The following is a 19,448-nucleotide window of genomic DNA, read 5'->3' as shown; positions in this document are numbered from 1 at the left end:
ATTGTAAATAAACAAGAAAAAAAATTAAAAAATATAAAAAAATTGCAAAAAATTTTTTTTTTTACTGGGCCAGCCCCCTAACTATCAATTTGAACATTTAAATTTTGGTTATTGACCACGTAAGTGTCTCACACGTATCGTATAACAAACTGAGCTGAGTTAGCATGCAACATTCCATGTCTATAGCTCATTCATTAGCCTACGTGAGTTACTATGCTACATTTTAAAATGCCAAAAGTGCCATTTACAAATTGGTCATTCAGTGAATATTTTAATGCACAGTTAGAAGTAAATGTGGATAAGATTGGAGGAGGTGTACATAAAGAGAAAAATAGTTCAGTGATATTACATATACATATTACACATTCAGTGATTTTCTCTTTGCCACTATGCCTAGCCATGTGACTAATATAAACATATTGACTAACCTTCATCCATATAACGAATTCACGTGATTGAACTCGATATTGCTTGTATAGCAGTGAAGCGTCAAGCAAAACTTCAAGTCTATACTTTAGATCGTTCCCAAGTATTATGCAGACAGGCAGAAAAAGGCAGAAATAAAATTTGTCCAATCCCTCCAGTAATAAGCTTCGCTAACGCACAGCCAGATAGAAAAATCCTTACGTTTTTTAATAACAGACAAACAAGTCCTTTTCAGAGAGAGAGAAAGCAAACATTTGTTGCTACATTTTACCTTACTGTAACATGGCAAAACACACAAGTGCTTATACCAATCATATAACAATTCCAAATTTTGCTAGGAAGCATCATAATATTTTATAGGAGGATTTCGAACATTTGCCATCGTTATACAGGGTGTTCAGCAACAAACGACTGATACTTCTCAACTGGGACATGTTGGTGCTCCCCCTTGTGCAAGCGTATCTTTAAAGTGGCCGTGCTCGGTTATACGTTGATAGGTTTCGTTGGAATTGTCGTAAACATTTCAAAATATTTGATGTATTGTATAATTGTTACAACCTATTTAAAACTTATGATGTCTATCAAAAACAAAATCTTAGTTGCTCCCAGCTTCTGTAAACATGCTATAAAGTGATCGTGCTCGCTTATGCGTTAACGGATTTCTTTTATAAAGGTACCGTTAGAATTTGTATAAATATACCTAACTAGTTGGTGTCATATGCATGTTTAATAAATATACCGGTGTTTTTGTCATATGACTTTAAACATTTTAAATAGACGACATTTTGAAACCGGTAAAAGGATTTTGCTAATATTTTATTTTCGAAAAGGTCTACTCAAGGTTAATACAATTCTTAAGTTTCATGACTTTACCTTAACTGGTACAAAACATAATTTTTGAAATACATTCAGACAAATACACGGAAAATTAAAGGTGCTAGGACATACCTAGCATACTGTCATACATACATTCATACAAACATACCTTCATTTAAACTTGTTTGATCATTTTTATGTTTAGAACAAAATCCCAAAGTATTAACGAACACCCTGTATGTTACAAAATGTAACATATGCACTTTGTAATATATAATGAAAGCAAATGTCCGAATTCATATTATCTTTTCAAACTTTCCATCATCAATAACAAACTTTAAACAACAAATTTATATAATCTTTCATTAAACGTTATTGCTTTTAAACTAAGTATTTAATAATTCCTAAACGTCTATATTGGATTTTCGTTAAACTGAAATAGCATATTATTTTCATTCACTTGTTCAGGAAGACCTCTTTGAAAGCGTGTAGAGCGCAATGCAAATGCAAATGAAGATCTTTCTCCGTTCACCTTAAACCTTTCATCCCAGTGAGGAGCTCATTAAGATAAAGCGAAGTTGCTTCAATCGAGATTTCAATTGCTTTGTCGTTTTTTTTACCTCATCGGAAGATTCTTATTTATCGACTTTTGTGACAATTTGTTACGGCAGAACAGTGAGTGTCATCGTTCAACATTATTCTGTACACAAGATGCCTGATGTCGCTATATCTCGTTCTGATCAGTCCATATTTGAAAAAAACAAATCAGGTTGACTTTCGTTTTACTTTTTTATCAGGTTTTATATGTATCAAGTCTTCCTGAATTTAATTATAAAATAATTTTGACACCTTATATGTGTTCTAAATGATGTTACATTTTGTTTACAGCGATATAACTTTCTTGTGTAGTACATATATTAGTTAACCTTGTTAATTAGTAAAAATTTCTCTAAAACATAATCTAATTATTGAAGATTACAGAGAAAGTAAAAGATCAAAATTCTCTTTTGTTAAACTATCTGATAAAATATTAATTATCTCTTTTTCTAAATATCGTTCATGTAGAGAGACAATCTCAATTTCAAAATAAAAACCCACATTATACTTTAAAAAAATGCGCTTGGATTCATTAATACATTTTTAGTTTGTCTCAGTAACAATACGGATTGTTAGTGCAATGTAATTGAAAATGAAGTGGACTATTTTCAAATAAGTATTTTGTACTTGATTTTATTAGAAAAAACAGCAAACAGTTTGTAATTGCTTATATTATTTATTGTTGATGAAGGTTGCATGATTTGTGTAAATCGGAAACGAATTTCATCAGACTTGACACATAAATATGTCAGTCACAATGGTTTTCATAGTAATGTCACATATGTTACGTTTTATGAGATACTTTCTTGCATTATTGCTTAGTGTATAACAGTGTAATATAAAGTTTGTAACGTGAATCTCTATCATATAAAACTGTATTTAGAGCGGGAGGGATATTGAGAACCGATATTTTGCATACAATCTCAAGGAAGCCTGTTACACGACAGGTGGTGTGACGTACTCCTTCCTTGTTATATAAACCCAAGTTTTAATTTATAGTAATTTTTTCCATAAATGCCATATTTTTTATCTTTGTCCCCGACGCTATTTATAAATAATATGTACTACTAAAAGTGGTACATATTATTTATAAGTGCACCCATTAAGAAATTGCTCGGTGCATCTGTTACTTGACTTGTAATAGCGTCTGAAGTAAACTGTACAAAGTTTGGAGCTGTAAAGGGAAAGCAATTTAACAACGCTTTGCCATTCATCGCCTTGAATGAATCTCTGCCATTCACTGGACTCTTTACACCGTTACACGCCTAATTACACTAAGTTCCTACAAGTGGAGTAATGAGAGGACTAATAAAACACTGAATTACACTAAGTGTACTGAAAAGAAATATTACTTTCAGTAAAAAGGAGCGTTACTCTTTGACGAGTTTTTTTATTATTAAAGAAAATATTGTAACTTGGCAGTGTACGAATAGCATAATGTCCCCTTTAATGGACCATATTAAAATGGCGAGTTAGACTGAATAATTTGTTCTAATTTACATAATTAAAACACTATCCTTAATTAATGTTGCATACAAAGTTTACTGAAGGAAGTGATTTTCTACTAACTAAAGGTACTTTAAATGCTGAATAAATATATGCGTTTGGTGTTAACTGCATAATCAGATCTGTATTCTGAAATATCAAGCGAAAAAGTAGTATTATGACTTTTACCACATGCGGCTACAGTTTATGCATTCAAGCAACATAAATGCAATGCGGATATTATTAAAACAATGATTGACAACCCAATATGAGTCATTCAGGACTGAAGTAATTTTTTGTATACATATTGTCATAAGCGCGGTCATAAGGAAACATTTTATGGGTTATTCAGTTACTATTCGCTGGTTCGGCTTAAATTCCCTGCTTTATAACAGAGGTACCGTAAATAAATTGTACATAGATTAGTAGAACAGTAATAAAGTTAATAAGCTGCTACTGATCACATAAGTGATTAATCTGTTATGGAAACAATCAATACTAGAACAATGACACATGTTTTCACTAGGTAGCGGGTGATGTAACATATTTCTATATATATATATATCTATATATATAAAAATGAATGTTTGTGTGTTTGTCCTTTATGGAATCGTACACTATTTGATCGATCATTATGAAAATTTGAGTGTATATGTACTTTTCGACGGAGAAGGTTTATATGCTATACTCATTTATAAAACTCACCACGAGGTGACGCTGCAAAATATAAAAGTTTTAAAAGCGCCTGCACAATATAAACTGCAATTACGAGACAGTTACGTATATTAATTTGCTATTTGAAGGCGCTAAGTTAGAATATATTTGTCTTTATGATAAATATATGGTTGAACTTAAAGCTTGACTGTTAGACCACTTTATAATAAAATACATGTACGTGTATAATGGCATTATATAATAAGCATACACAGATTTTCTTGATCGTGACAACAAGGGAAACTCTGCATCAGTGTTAGAAATATAATGCACTTCAACCAGAAGTGCAAATGCATGGCCAAGGCTTACGTAAAGCGTGCGAAGCCGCGGGAAACAGCTAGTTATAGTATAAATATTAGAGGAGGGTAAAGCGTTTCCTCGTTGCCACGCTTTTGCCTGGGGGTTTTCCGATTTGAGGAAATGCTTGGAGCAGTTTGTTGTTTATACGTTGCAAAGTCAAATAAGGTTTTTCTTGCATTACTTTAAGAATCCCGTAATCGTCTCTCAACTTTTTAAGTAACTTTATATTTTCAATTCTTTACTTCAAGTAATTTTGTTGTGTAAATAATTTTAAGCATTTATTTTGAAATTAAATAATTATAATTCATGAACAAACTCAATACTCTTTCTGAAGGGAAAAATTTCAGAATCTTAAAATTTTTTCAGTTTTCAGTTTTAAGAAAAATACTTTCTTTTATTTTCTAAATTTGTTTCTGTTAGAGAACGCGTTTTGATTCAAGAATTTGATATTTTAATCAATAATATGCTAATTTATTTTAATGTAAACTGTTGTAAGAATTGATTTCTTTGACAAATATTTTTTTTGTTTTCTCTGGGAGAAAAGTTTGCGATTTTTATAATTTATTCACAAGGACTGAGGAAATGCGTGGTCGTGTAATCTTGGGGTTTTCACGAAAATATAATATTTAATAAACACATAATAATATATTATCTCTATAAATAAAAGACAAACTCTTCACTTACTCACACATTACTAATGCTACAACATCCCGTTACCCTAGAAAGCTGAAAATTGATAAACATGCTTAAGTACTCTAAACGGAGTACTAGCAACAGAAAAAATCGAGACCAGAAATAAATTATAATGGTCGAAAGTATTGAATTTTTGAAGGAAATAACCTTTCAGACCAACGTAACTTTCTTGGTCGGCATGACAATGCAATCATTGCTACTTATGCCACTTAAAAAGTATACACTTAACTCTCTGTACAAAGGTATACAACGTTTTTGCGCAGGTTAAGACAAACATATTTCACCATATGAACATGGGTCTTCTATCCTTAGTTTCCCATATGTCTGCCTGTATGTGAGTTTAATAAAAACATTCATATCTTAAAAATTAATAAATTCAATTGAAGCGAAATCATCTTTAGTAGTTTCAAAATGACGGGCATTAAAACTTTTTAACTTGAATATCTTAATAACCAGTAGTTTTTCTTAAGAGTCCCATGTTCATACGGTGAGATATGTTTGTATTGACCTGAGCAGTAACGTGGTATAACTTTGTCCAGAGAGTTACGGGACACTCTGTATACGTATGTAGTGCAAAAGCTGGGCGCAACTGATAGTTAAAAATAAATGTTCTGGTCCTTTATTTCCAAATTTGTAAACAATTTTTAAGAATAATTCCTAGAAAAACAATGATGCATATAAAAAATAAATAAAATATTCTTTTGGTATATTTAGGAAGATGTTTCTATCCCTGAATCCATCTTATTATGATTGGCTATGTAAACAATAGTGTGTGTGTGTGTGTGTGTGTGTGTGTGTGTGTGTGTGTGTGTGTGTGTGTGTGTGTGTGTGTGTGTGCGTGTGTGTGTGTGTGTGTGTGTGTGTGTGTGTGTGTGCGTGTGTGTGTGTGTGTGTGTGTGTGTGTGTGTGTGTGTGTGTGTGTGTGTGTGTGTGTGTGTGTGTGTGTGTGTGTGTGTGTGTGTGTGTGTGTGCGTGTGTGTGTGTGTGTGTGTGTGTGTGTGTGTGTGTGTGTGTGTGTGTGTGTGTGTGTGTGTGTGTGTGTGTGTGTGTGACTTTCAAGCTGAAGTTTGGAACAGTTTCTATAAGGACTAATGAGATAACTCAAATTCGCATGCACAGATCCTTGATATTTTCTTCTAGAAAACACCAGAGTAAGAACAGCAGAATAAAGCCCTGAGGTCGCAATGACAACCCCTAATGAGAGTGTAAAATGTTACAGCAACTTAATAATTTAGTAATATAAATATTTATATTTAATCTGAATATTATTTACCTCTTTAAATAAAGTTATATAATATTTTATTTTCAAATGTTGTGTGTGAAAAATAAGCATACTCATTAAATCTAAAACATATGGGTTACAAAATACTGCTTCGCAGAATCTTCCTGATCAATATACTCGTAATTGTTGCTTCCTTGTCAGCTTTTTGTTCTTAGAAGATATACATAAGACATCTGCAAAGAAACAGGGTTTTCCAAACGATTGTTCCGTGGTACGAAAATAAACCAGCACCAACACATCGAGATCCAAAATCTGATCAATTTATAAGGTGGATAAGTAACCTAACAAATGACTAAAAACGAGGTTAAAACAATCAAATAGTACCAGAACTTTGTGACACGTACAACTCAGGAATCGACACAGGCAAGTGTGTACCTACCTGCAGACTATTATGTAAAACAAGTATTTACTAAAACCGAATGATGAATATGGAATACGTCATTGTACACTTTACAAACTCAGTAACACAAACTGTAAACAAAGAACGTTTGTAATCTTGGTCAATACCGCGCTTTTGCTACATTTCCTAACCCCTTTGATGATATTTTCTTATGCGTTCTTGTCTAGCACAAACATAAAACAAACAAACTGTTACCCGTGGCTTCGCAAGCAATTTTTTCATAATTTATGTCCTTACACCATTCAGTAAAAGCTCTTATGATGGAATATTATGAAGGCATATTACACTTTCAAACTATTTAAACATACATAAGGTAATTAATATTGCAGTGTTCCATATCACAATATCAAGAAACCGATAAGTTTCTCCTTAGGTGAAAACACTAACAGTTTCATTATAAAGGTTGGTTTTATATCGGCCTTTAAATAATATTTCCAGTGGATTAAATGGTTTAAATTTGTCACTGAAGCAATATGGAGTAAAAGTTTGATATTCAGTTTGTCTTCTCTATCTATATACTTTACAAACTCAATAACAAACTTTAAGCAAATAACGTCTGTAAAACTTGAAGCAATACTGCGTTGGTCCTAGTTTTCTAAACTCCGACAGAGAGTTTTCCTTACAGCACTGTTCTAAAATTTAAATTATAAATAAATATTTCAACTTCAACTTAAACTGTTAAGACCTGTTTATTGAGAGATAAAATCCGCTTAAACTTGGATTATGAAACATAAATATTACCAAAATATTCCAGGTAACGTTTTAGACCGTTCTCTTTATTTAAACCTTTCTCGGATTTCAATTAATATTTGAAACCCGAATTAGCTAAAGAGGTCCATCCGTTCTCTAAATTAGCTCTTAGCAACTCATTTAGCCAGTATCGTGTAAATCATTTATGCTACACGAGTTAGCTGCCCTTGATAGTTTTCTTGAAATAATTTCACTTTCTCTTCAGAGCATAATTTTTGTGCCTTTTGTTTATTGCTCTTCACTATGGGATGTAACCCATGATACTTTTGAGTACTCTACATACATACATTTGGCCAATAAATAAGATTTTATAGAACATTTAAATTATAAATCCAATACAAACAATGCTTTGGAATCTCTGTTAGTGAAATCATATGTTTCCTCATCATTGGAGGTTATAATTCTAGAGCTATTGTAGTGCTATTGAAGTACTGTTTCTACTATCTCACTAATACCTAATCACCTTTGTCAGTACGTTCCTCTTGTCATAAGAAATCCACTTCTTTTATATCGTTTGTTTACATGTTGTGGTAGGGATGAGCACCTTTATCCCCTTTTCTGCATATTTCAAAGGAGACTTACCTCAAGGATTAACGCGAACGTGAAGGATAGTACACACATAAATTAAGGAATTTTTTAACTAAGTTTGTGGAATCGACTGTATTTCTATGCATATTATTACAGGTACGCCTATTAACAAGAGGATAATATCTAAAAAGATTTTACTAAAATTTATAAATAAAAACTCTGTAAGTTTTTCTGCACTGTAATTATATAATTTGGACACTTTTTTATATTTATTCACTAAAAGTAACATAAATTATATTATAAATGCATTGTCTCAATTAAACTTGCAACATTACGATCAACATTAAACATTACAAATTTTACGAGTTTTATGTTTTAAAAACTTTGTAAAGACAACCCCAAAAAATTTGAAGTGAAATTTCCAATTCCATTTTACCCAGGGTATTGTCATTATATTAGAGTTATTCATATTCTTTTCATGTCTATCATTCATATTATTGAAATAAAGACAAAATTAAAAACAATATTATTCTTAAACTAAAACTATATATTAGTAAATATTATGTCAAGCCTGTTTATAATAAAACACATTAAATGGGAATGTTGAATTAAGGTCCAATTCACTTTACGGTTAATGAATGTCTGTAATATGGAGACCACGTCCGCCTGAACAGGTACCAAAAAAGGCTCGGTGACCAAGGAGCTCGGAACGAATTCTGCACGGTTGCGACATCAGAGACACCCACACTACACAATCAAGTGTAGTGTATATGAAGAGGTCTTCTCGTTGCATCATCAGGTGAACAGATGTGTGCGCTGAGTGGAAGGTAAACGGCGCTGAACGCTTCACGCTGAACATAGAATCAACCCCCTCCCCCACCCACCATATCAGCATTATTTGCAAAAACCTCATTGGTTAAACTGACTTAGAATAAGTTTATGTATTATATTTTTATAACATATATATTATTTTATATTTTTATCTTCATGGATATCAAACCTAGTCCTCGCCAATTCCCTATAAGGGAGTCGGCCCTTTCTTCAAAAATAAATAAAAATCACAAATTACAATAAAATTAGTAACAAAAATGTTTTATAAAAACTCTTTCAGTGTTTTTTTTTTATTTAATGATTGTAGTTTTATATAGCTTATGACTTTTTATTAAGATCTAGTTTAACCTAGGAGAGTAAAACGTCGTTTTAAACTAGACCTTTTCAAAATCTCCATATATACACTAATATAGCGAAATGATAACTTTTAGTACAGTAAGAAACAGATTTTTTTTCTTAAAAATTCTTGTATTACATACTGTGATTAAATAAAAATACACACTTTGATACTTATTAAAATGCGTTGCTTTAAATAATATTTTAACACCAAATTTAGTTGTCTCCGAGCTGTGCGAATACAATCCAAAACAATCTTCTTCATTATATTATTACACCTTCCTTTGGAAAATTCCGTTTTACATCCAAATTAATATTTTTTGAGTTATGAGCTTAATCAAAAGTATGTTATAAGCGATTAAAATGTATTACACATATTCAAATTTTACTTTGCATAAATTAAACTACTTAAAACATTTTTTTTATCTCAAGAAAACACAGTAAAATAAATAAATACAATTTTAAAAATAATGTTAAATGTTAAAACAATGTCAGAAATTTTTTTGTTGATCTAAAGGTTTTAAATGCGACGTAAATGTTGGGCATCAATGATTTGTATACGAGCAGTAATGGTACCGCCACTTGAATAAGTATGTGCCCCATGAACTGCTTTCTGACTCTTTAGTTTAGTCAGTTTCTTTAATCGTTATACCGCTGTTCGAACTTACTCCATACCAATTTATCCTAGTAAGGTTATAAATGTGAAAGAGGCGTTGTATTTTTGTTTTGTTTTCACGCGTAAACTATTCAAACTGATTGTACTCAAAATGTTTCATGGAAATTCTTAGTGTACAAGGATGAATATAGGCCTAGTATTATTTGGAAATTTCCTCCGGTCTAGGCCCCACTGGTGTTTATAGTAGCGAGAAATTCCATCTTGGTCTCTAGAGTTGTGACATATTAATTGAAATACCCTTTAAAATTGTAATGACAGATTCTTGATGAGATTGCATCAGATAGGTCTGTGCCCTTATCTCGCATTATCTAGGGGTTGTAGTACATCGCTGTTAACAGCGACCTTACTCCACCTTCCTCTTGGGATTTGGGATGTCAATTGTCAGTCTGGACGTCTCGGGGGAGTAATGAGATCCAGCGGACTAATTACGAAGATAACATTATCTGGCTTAGCGCCGAATTGGAAGTTGACACTAGACAATGAGCTTCTAGCCTTAATACAACCAGTAGCATTAATGTAAAATATCCTAGTCGTCATATTTTGCCATTTCTACAAGATTCGAGTTTTTTAGTTTTTAGAATTGAGTACGTACCATCGTGTCATTCAAGCCACCATTAATTACTGATCATTAGCGAAGCCTACCACGCGTGAGGGTACAAATATTTAATTTCAAAAATAGAAAACTGTAATAGATTTTAGAAGAAAATTTTACTATTTGTTGATTAAACAATGTTTACGTATAATAATGAGCATGAAACAATATTGAACCACACATAAAAAATAGCTATGATCGAACTATTTTATTTTCATGCTGTGTACGAATTTTTATAAACTGTATTGGAGTAGACATATTATTCTTCATCATACAAGGAGTTAGTAGTAGTTCAATTTGAAGGATATTCACCTAAGGTAAAATTGTATATAGCAAAATCGTTGCAGAGTTTTGGGTGTACACACATAATGAATGATACATAATGGTTTTGAATGATACATAATGCTAATGCACTTTTAGTTTACTGGGTGTAGTTATCAAAGACATAAAATATGAACCTTTGGAGTCAATTGACTTCAATGGATTTCAAGTCCAATAACGGTTCTAATTTTAACGTGGCGATTGTTTTCTTAAAATAGAGCTGAGTTAACTTTACCACTGAGATTGAGTTTTTTAATTAAAAGCGATTAGCCTTAAAATCCGTTTGCTGATCAGCCAGGATATGACTTTAGGCTTCCTTCTCGCTTGAAAGTTTGATACTTCTACCGGATATCTTAAGTCAGTTTAAGAACTGTATTGCTTAATAATATTTATGTGGTGGGTGAATATTTTAATTAATAATTATTAATATCTGAAGAATATTTCTGTATTTATAATTTAAGGTTAATAGAGTACTTGATTTTTGTTCAGTAAATGCAGTTCTTTAGAACTACATAAAATTTACATAAATATTTGGTACTAATTAAAAGCTTGTACAGTCTAAGGGGTACATTTTTCGGATTGAATTAGATCCTAATATAGGGGGTATAGTGAAAAGAGCTATTGGGCTCAACCCAGGGGGCTCAAAAGATCCGATGATAATATTAAGGGAGTATTTTATATTACTTTAAAAACAGCCACTATAAACACAATCACTGCTCAGGCGTCTACACTCAAAACACAATAACATTAACACAAAAACATTGATTTACTTGTGAAGTTGTGCTTTGTTTACAATATGTGTCTGAAAATATTTAGATGTGGTTGTAATTGGAGGGATTTAATTGATATTAAATTTAGTATGCGAGAGATTTAGTATGTATTGAATATTGCTATGGAATTTTATAGCATTCTTTAGAATTTTTTAGTTCTGTTTGAAATTTAAAATAACAGTTTTAGACCCATAACCAGAATACAAAAATCATATTATTATAAATAAACGTGTTACAGAATTGTGTGCACTTAGCGTTCTCGAAATTGGCTTCCGTTGACATTGCTGGCGCTGTGTAGTTGAAGGAATTAAAATGGAGCAACCAAGTGCTTTTTCATGAACACTTAAATGACAATTGTGTACCTAATGAGACAATGAGATTACCACTTCAGCTATTTATAGGTGTCTCTGATGTCGAAACGATGTAAATGTTTCATTTTGAGCTTCTTCGTCGTCGACATTCTTTGGATCTCTTCAGACGAACACGACTCCAGATTCCAGGAGTTAAGTCTGAGACAGCGTCAGCTACCAGACGCTGTAATAAAAGGAAGGTTTAACTGGAGCTTAACTCAAAATTCAACATCGTACCTCAAATATGGCTACTTTGGTTTGTAATTTATCGTAGGGTCCATCATATTATATCATAAATGATTTCACTGAGAAAGTAAGGACACTGACTAGGATTACTGAACACTAGTTGAAATACTTCGTGCTACTGGAACAGTTTAGGCTATTCAATAAATATAATTCACTTTTGGATTGAAATTTGTTTATACTGTTGGTACCTATAATAACTGCCCCCTTACCGCCAACGGAGCCCAATCACGGACCTGAAACACTGGTTCTTGAACTTATCCAAATATGCATAAGCTATGCAATAAGCATATCGGAATTCCGGAGATTGGAATTCCTTCCAGAGACCGGGACTTGAGTGTTTGGTATGCCATTGAAAAAGGAAATGCCTATTTTATTCAGTATTCAGCAGCAATTGGCGTACAAAATCACGGGTAAATGCTGTTATTAATAATTAATTAGTGGAATATATCTACTAGTGTAATTCTTTCAACTGGTTATTAATTTGCACAAAATATCACGAAGACTGTAACGAAATGACGTTGAGGTATGCAAGCTATGTAACTACGCTAAATATTATAATAGGGGAGACCGGGGCAAGTTGACGACGTTAAGGAATAAATATTTTTAATAAAATATTGTGATAAAAATAAAAAGTCTTACGATACATAAGAGTTAAGTATAAGTCTTTACCTACATTTAATTTTTTTTTAATTATCATAATATCAATTTTTTGTTTGTAAATTTTAAGTTCTTTATGAACAATGCAAAAATGTCATCTTGCCCCACCCCCGGGGCAAGATGACTTTTGCATAGGGGCAAGATGACGAATGTTATGGAGGTTTAAAATAAACACGCTACTTTTGTAAAAGAAAAGGGCTGCTAGTTCATTTTTATTTATGTACAAAAACTGACAAACTAGCAGTAGTCACAAACAAATTCCCCACCTTCGTAGCTTGTACAATTCTCGTGCCACCATTCACTGCACTTGGAACACTGGATCCACTCTTCAACTGGAGGAATCGGAGTATTTTTCTTCACACCCAGGACATCTAACTTCACTGCCTTTTGAAGTAGAAGCTGTGTTCATACACCTAGTGGACGTTTTTTTGTAGGTCCAAACTTGAGTTTCTTTGAAACCTTTGAAGCTCGAAGCTCTTCTCTTTTCTTTTTTAAGCGCTCTTTTTCATCCTTCATTTCTTGCTTTACTTCCAAACACATTTTTTACTGGCGTGCTTGTTATAATACTAGAACTTAACTTCTGAACTTTTCTTTTCTTATCCTTTGGTTTACCTTTAGGTAAAGGCTTAAAGTCGAAGACACTTGTATTCTTCTTTACCGGATTGGGGCACAGTCTACTAGGCCCTACTGTTTCTTGGCGTTCACTCAGCTCAATGGTTTCTTCTTCAGGTTCACCTGGAGTTTCTGTTGTATTTGATGTTGTTGATTGGATAGTAGGATTTTCATCTTCATTATAGCTAGGGTCTAGGCCTACATCCAGGTTTCTGATCAGTTGTTTGTGATGCAGCAAAGTCATGTTCGTCGAATACAAGTGGATTATAAGGTTCTATTCCTGTGGACCTGAACCCACTAACGGCATTGCCAACAGTTGCAGCCTTGAAATAAGCAATGGTCAAAAGCTCACCAATTTTAAAGTCACTGATGGGTCTGTCCTGGATTATTGACCATGAAGTTGTCACAAGCTTGACTGTAAAAGGTTTTCAGCGAACCAAAGAATGAAACGTCCAAGGGCTGAAGACGGTGTGTTGTATGAGGAGGAAATCCAACCATAACAATATGGTTATCTCTGCATAAGTTGATTGCCTCTAGGGTTATGTGGGTTCTGTGATTATCGACAAGTAGCAGGATAGGAGAATCAACTTGTGGGTTTTGCATTGAGGATAAAAGTGGTTCAAAAACTTTACGAACAACTCTCCGTTTGCTCCAGCCATTATCGCTGCAGTGGGCCCACACTACCTGGTGGAGCTCTTTCCATGAGTTCAGGTCGCATTCGCTTTCTGGCAAATACCAAAAAAGGGGGTAGGTAAGTTCCCGTAGCATTGATGCAACAAATAATAGTGACGTTCCCTGCCTCTCTCCCCAGACACAACTTTAGAAACTCTTCTTCTACTTCCTTTTGGTGAAATTACCTTAGGTAATTTATTGGGCACAGTAGATAGTCCTGATTCATCTGCATTGTAGATATTAGCAGCGGGAAAATTGTGTTTTTCTCGCACTTCCTTCAAAATGGAGAAAAATTTATCAACACTAGGTTTGTTGAAACCCATTGCTCTTGCAACAGATGTTGCTTCTGGCTTACGCATACTAAAGTTTGTGTTTTTTCATAAAGGTATCCAGCCAATCCTCACCAGCCATTTTAGTTTCTTTATTAAACGGATGAGAAATCCCTAAGTGTTCTGCGTATTCAAAAACGAGTTTTTCTGCACTGCAACTTGGTCATTCCAAAAACATTTGGTCCATTACCGTCAAATAGTTGTGTAAATCTTGGAGCTGCTCTTCATTGAATACTTCTCTATATCTTCCTCCATGGACAGGCATATCCTAAAAAAAAAACTTGTTTAAGGGGAGCAGGAAAGGTAAAAAAATTTATATTTATTTTATTTCATTATTTTAAAGTTTGGTACTTTTTAAAGGTTTGGAAAATGTAAATAATAATCGTTGTAGGTTGCTTAGAAATGTTGTGATGAAGTAAATGAAAATGTTATGTGTATTTGCGTAAAAAGCTGGGGTACGGATTATAGTCTTGTCTTTGTAACGTGAGAAGTTGTTATACCAAAGTAAATTTTGTTTTAATATCAAAAACAAGGTGGTAAATAATTTAACTTAAAACAAGTTGTAAATATAAACGTGGTGCAAGGTGTAGGTGAAAATAGTTACCGAAACGTTCTTTTTCAGTCGGCGTCGAAGTGTTTGCCTCTGGAACATTGTAAGTTTCTCGCTGCTCCCAAGCAAGTCATTCTTCCCTCCTTGACCTCTGTGAAAGCAGTATCCATGTTGGTTTTTTTTCCCACTCTCCTCTAGAGGAAAGTCTTTTTGTAGTTTCTCACCATCTCTGGAACCAAAGTAAAACTAAAAATCTGTACCCGCATATTAAATTAATAAAAATTCAATTCTAAAGTAAAAATTGTTAAACAAAAGTGTAGATTAAATTTTTTTTAAATAAGTGGTTAAAGTCTCACAGTGTCGTCAGTTATTAGTTTACTTAAATCAAAATTGTATGCATAACCATACTTCTTAAAAGTTTCAGCTTTGCACCAGTAAAATTAACCGGGGCAAGATGACGAACACGCCCATCTTGCCCCACGTCATCTTGCCCCGAGCGGCCGTAATAGAGTAGGTAAATTTTATTGGCATTAAGTTTAAGATAAATATAGAACAAACAAGGTATTTATGAGTAGCCTAATACATAAGGTAAATATAGGTAATATTGAAAATTAACATATCTTACCTGCGTATTCAATAAACCTTACGATGCAAAGGCCGAAAGTTACAAAAACGCACTCCAAAAACAACAAGCCGCTGTAACAACACACACAATGGCGAACTTGTCTTCACTGCCAGTTTATTTCAGAGGCCATCCGTGTGGAGCGCTACTGACATTCGACCGGTGCTACTACCTAGCAACTAATTTGAGAAACTAACCATTCGTCGTCCGTCTTGCCCCGGTCGTCAACTTGCCCCGGTCTCCCCTATGTGTATGTACAATGTATGATGATAACCTTCACTTCCTCTATACACGGAACTGTGACAACACAAACATGCAGAGGACGAAGCTGCTGTGTTTGGTTTCACCTAGATATTACTTCCGGTGCTGAGTTCAGCCACTAATTCAGTTGTGGTAGTTTCCGTTACAATCAAACGCAGTTCTACATTAAATATACTTTGATGAAGCGATGCAATAGTTTATTGAAGAACTTAAACTAGATATTTTAATCCTTTAACATATCGTTAAAATGTATATACTTACCGTAGATTGAAAAGAAAATCTGAAATTGTTTAACACGTTTTAATTATTTGACTTTAAAGGTGAATAAGTTCGAATGTCATGACATACACATTCATCGATTTTATCATTCTTGCGAATTTTACTGTTTTGAATAAGATGGGAGGCCGTAATATAAGAAGTTTTGTGTTTAAATAGACTGTTATTATGTAGAAAAAGCACATTAATTGGAATGTATATTAACAATTTGTTTGCTTTCATACAAACAAGTTAGGTGTACGCCTCACAAGGTGTCGCTATACAGACTTCGCTAAGATTGCAGCCACAGTTTTAACTTAATAGTTCCTTTCATTCTCTCGATTTTCCAGACAATCATAAGGTTCAGAAATGTTTACATCCCCTCGGTAGAGAAATTTTAGAAACTGTGTAAGCCTACTGAGTGAGGGGCTTCAATGACTCTCAGCCCTTATGTTGACATGTACAATATAAACTCATTTTTGTTTATGTAGAAATGATGAAGTTTCATGCAAAATTTAAAATTTTCTTTGATATATCGTACAAGATAAAGCATTAAGATTTTTTGTTACGCTGGATATCACAGCAGTGTTTACATTATAAAGACATACACACCATGTAATGATTTCGCATCTGTAGGGGTAGTAAAGCAACGTGTCAAATGCTTTTTGATCAGACTGTCTGAACACGCGTTTTTGATCCGTGATTTTGTTGTAGTAATCATGGTCACCCACAAGAATTATGTAACAAGAATAATTTTAACTTCATGCAAAACCTCAAAGTATGTAAGCCAGTTTGTTCTCGAAATATAGTGCGAACAGAACAGATCTAGCTGGCTCCTCAATGAGAGCTTTGCTTACGCTCAGTCATTAACCAATTAATTAATTAATGCAGCCAAAAAAGTAAATATCGTTTTCCAAAACTTAGAAAGGAATTTAATACTTTAACCGGAAAAAACAGGTTTATATTAACAGTATAGGAAATATCTTAATCATTCCTATTAAATCAGAGGAGATACGAAATTCCTTGTAAAAAGGATCGTAAGTTTGAAACCTTTACATCTTCTAGATACCCAGAGGTCGTAATAAGGTCGTACTTTCTTTGTTCGTTAAGCAGGGAGTTGGAATTATGTCAATGACTTCAAAATAAAATAAACTGAATTAAACAATCCCTTTGATCTGCTACTAATGCTTGTCGATATTGATCGAAATACTGATAGTCCCTTTATATTTATATCACAGCTAATTATAAGCTAGTGAATGCTGCTTTACTTTGAACAAAATATTCTTATCTTATAATCAATAAGGTGACTTTGACAGTTATTGACTGAAAGCAGAAACGAATTTTGTAACCTTTTTGGTTCCGAGGCTTTTCACGCGTGTACGCTTCTAGTTTGGGTGTATTATTTTATTTCTGACGCCAATGTTGAGTTTGATTTTTTGCCACGGTAAAAATTGTAATATAATTATATAAAGGACTGAGAAGCCTACTTCTGTCAAAAGTCAACTTTGTTTTCAAGACATGTTAATTTTACTGTTAAAATTACGTTTAAATAACATTTTTAATTTTTTCGTGTGTTTGTTTTCGTACTCTGTGCTCAAAAGTGGTTGCACAAAAGGTTAAATAAGAAATAATTGTGTTAGTATTAAGTTTTCTCCATGCTTTCAAAACTATAAGAGTAAAAAAATTGAAACTTTTTAGATCAATTTGTATGGTTGTGCTGTCATAAAAATGTTTATTGATTTGACAAACTCTGTGAGTTTATTATTTCAAAAACTCTTCTGATCCCTACTATTATATAAATCTTTAATTCTTTTTTTATTTGCCTGACTGTTCCTCATATTTACTATATTTAAATAGTTATTCTGCTAATCCAACAAATTAGAGGTCATTATAATCGGTATTGCCATTTTGGATTTATTAATAGTGAAATTAACCTGACTTGGTTTTGTGTTTAATAGATTAATTTAAAACGCCAGTGTTACAAATATTTTATTTGAATCCATTTTGATAGTGAATGATGTTTTATATTCTTTGCAGGATCGTTTAAAAATATTATTTAGAGTTGTACACTTTTATAATAAAACAATGTTAGTTAAATTGTATATTTTATTAAATCATGACGAAATAAATAAAGCAATAATATTTGTACATAGTCATGAAAAAATAAGAATAAGAATTTTAAACCTTTACTATTAAACATCCTATAGCTATATCTAAAAATGAAGTATTGTTTGCTATCGCAAATTAATGAAAAATGTTATCATAGAATATAAAAACTTCTAATAATAAATGAAATAGAAAAATTAATTGAAATAATTTTTTTACATTTAATTGATAAGAAGGTCTCAGGGACAAGAAATAATAGATGATGTGGTTTGTTCGTATGTTTCAATGGAGTTAAACAATATCATTAAACCGCCATTGTCTTCATTATAATAATGAGTCGGTTATTTGCTGTAACTAAACGCTAGGCGCGCGTACGCTTGAATGAAACCACTTTCAGTTTCCTGGTATTCATTGAAAATGCAAGAGCGCGCATTTACACTAAACATCAAGTTCTGCATTGTGTAACGTTTCTGTGCCAGGTGTACCAACTGCTTTTCAGTGTAACAAATCTCAACTAGCAATTAATGCAAACTTTAAGGGGAAACTGGTATAGTTTACTAACTATCGGCCTGTCTCAATTTTGCCAGTGATAAGCAAAATTTTTGAAAAGCTATTTCTTATAAGAATGCTTCATTTTTTTGGACACATACAATCAGCTCTCAAATGAACAATTTGGTTTCAGAAAGGGCAAATCGACAACAGACGCAGTTGTGAGTCTTGTCGATATGATTGTAGAGGGAATTGAATGTCGAAACCACACAATGAGTGTGTTTTTTAGACCTGTCCAAAGCATTCGACTGCGTAGATCACGGTACACTGCTCGACAAACTTGAGTCCCACGGCATTCGAGGCGTGCCTCTTAAATGGCTTAGCTCGTTCCTAAGTCAGAGATCCCAATTTGTCCAAATATCAAATAAAATCATCCAAACCAATAGACCTGAGATATGGAGTCCCTCAAGGGTCTATCCTCAGTCCTGTGCTTTTCCTGCTTTACGTGAACGATATAAAATCATCGCTTCTGCATGGAAAAATTGGTGCAGTTTGCCGATGATACGACTCTTTTTTTCAATGCAATGTCAAGCGAAGTTTTTGGAACAACAGGCTTTGGTTGACATCAACAACTGTGTCCAATACTTCCACAGCCTCAATCTAACAACAGACTCTTCAAAAACCAACGTTTTAAAATTTTGCCTTGCGCACTGCAGGCAACCAGTGTGAGCCGGCCATTTTGTTAGATGACTCCACGCTGGAAGAAGTCTGCTCTTCAAAAT

This window comes from Homalodisca vitripennis, chromosome 6, assembly GCF_021130785.1.
Source record: "Homalodisca vitripennis isolate AUS2020 chromosome 6, UT_GWSS_2.1, whole genome shotgun sequence".
Lineage (NCBI taxonomy): Eukaryota > Metazoa > Arthropoda > Insecta > Hemiptera > Cicadellidae > Homalodisca > Homalodisca vitripennis.
Note: the sequence above shows the minus strand (reverse complement) of the source record.